This window comes from Camellia sinensis, chromosome 14 (assembly GCF_055761805.1).
Source record: "Camellia sinensis isolate YWXY chromosome 14, ASM5576180v1, whole genome shotgun sequence".
Classification (NCBI taxonomy): Eukaryota; Viridiplantae; Streptophyta; class Magnoliopsida; order Ericales; family Theaceae; genus Camellia; species Camellia sinensis.
Window position 1 is genome coordinate 133,567,044 of NC_138974.1, and position 2,076 is coordinate 133,569,119.

The window sequence follows — 2,076 nt, forward strand, 5'->3', positions numbered from 1 at the left end:
AATTCCAAGCAATTCAAGATGAAAACCAACTCCTCAAGTCTCTCTCTCTCTAAGGTCGGTTGAGGCAAGAAGAGGAGAAGAAATGTTTGGTTTGATCACATACGTGGAGTGTAAAAGGCTCAAGAGGTGTGATGTGGTGGCCACTAAGTGGCGGAACGGTAATTAGGCCAAACCATGCGATTAATCGATATTTAATCTAATTTAATCATACCTAATCAATTTTCAGATAAATATACCATAAAATCACATAAATTATGAGGGTCATAAAACACTAATCGGTTTCTAATTCGGCCGCCGATAAGGCCTTCAATTAGCAGTTTAAACATATAAACATGAACAGATAATCAGACAATCAAACAGATAGAATGCAATTAACTAACATATACTCAGTCAATTCAATTTCCAATTTCAGTCAGTCAGTTCAGTACTTTAATCAGTTCAATTATCAGTCAGTTATCAATCATCATCAGTTCCGTTTAGCAGTAATCGGTGATTATCGGTAATCAATCAGTCCCTAATCAGTAAACAGTATGAGGGTTGTTACAGTCTCCCCTCCTTATAAAGAGTTTAGTCCTCTAAACTCGAGTTACCTTCATTTTGGAAGAAAACAGGATTCAGTGGAAACAGTTCAGGATATCTTTTGGCCATGTCATCTTCCCTTTCCCAAGTGGCATACACGCCACCGTGGTTTTGCCAGTCAACTTTCACTAACGGGATCTCTTTGTTCCTCAGTTTCTTGATTCGTCGGTTTACAATCTGTATAGGCCGTTCCTCGTAAGTGTAGTCATCACTCAACACTATCCGAGTAGGCTCAATCACATGGAAGGGATCCCGGAGATAATCTCTTAACATAGAAATGTGGAAGACGTTATGCATATGCTCAATTTCAGGAGGAAGCGCAACTTGATACGCCACCGGATTGATTTTCTCAATAATCTCATATGGTCCGACGTATCTCGGCGCTAACTTGCCTTTGACTCCAAAACGAGTCTGGCCTTTCATTGGTGTCACTTTCACAAAAACGTGATCACCCACTTCATACTCTCTGTCCCGTCTCCTGACATCTGCATAACTTTTCTGTCTACTCTGTGCAGTTTTTAGTCTTTGCTGTATCAGTTTCACTTTTTCAGTTGTTTCATACACAATCTCGGGCCCAAGCAACGGCCCATCTCCAACTTCTGCCCAGCAGATTGGAGATCTACATTTTCTGCCATACAATGCCTCAAAAGGCGCCATTCCAATACTCGAATGGTAGCTGTTGTTGTAGGTGAATTCAACTAATGGCAGATGACTTTCCCAGTCTCCCTGAAAATCAAGGACACACATTCTCAGTAAATCCTCCAGAGTTTGGATGGTCCTTTCTGATTGGCCATCTGTCTGAGGATGATAGGCACTACTCAGTCTCAGTTCAGTACCCAATGCAGTCTGTAGACTTTGCCAAAACCTCGATGTAAACTTCGAATCCCTGTCAGAAACAATAGACACAGGCACTCCATGCAGTCTCACAATTTCATCAATATAGATAACAGCCAATTTGTCCGCATTATAAATCGTCTTGACAGGTAAGAAGTGAGCAGATTTGGTTAGTCTATCAACAATAACCCAAATTGAATCCATACCTTTCCTGGAGCGAGGTAATCCAACGATAAAATCCATCGTGATATGCTCCCATTTCCACTCTGGTATGGGTAGGGGTTGCAATAGTCCGGCAGGTCGTTGGTGTTCAGCTTTGACCTGTTGGCAATGAAGACATTTGGATACAAAATCAGCAATTTCTTTCTTCATTCCCGGCCACCAGAAATTCTGTTTCAGATCTTGGTACATTTTCGTATTCCCCGGATGGATAGACAATTTCGAATTGTGGCCTTCTTGCAGAACTCTTCTTTTCAGTTCAGTATCATTTGGTACACACAGTCTTTCTTGAAATTTCAGTACATTATTCTCAAATTTGAATCCCGGTCTCTGTTTGGATTCTCTTTCCTCGATGATCTTCTTCAAGAAATCATCCAGTTGCTGTTTTTCTTTAACCTCTTCAATCAGTGCCGGTTGAGCAGAAATAGCAGCTAAGATTCCACC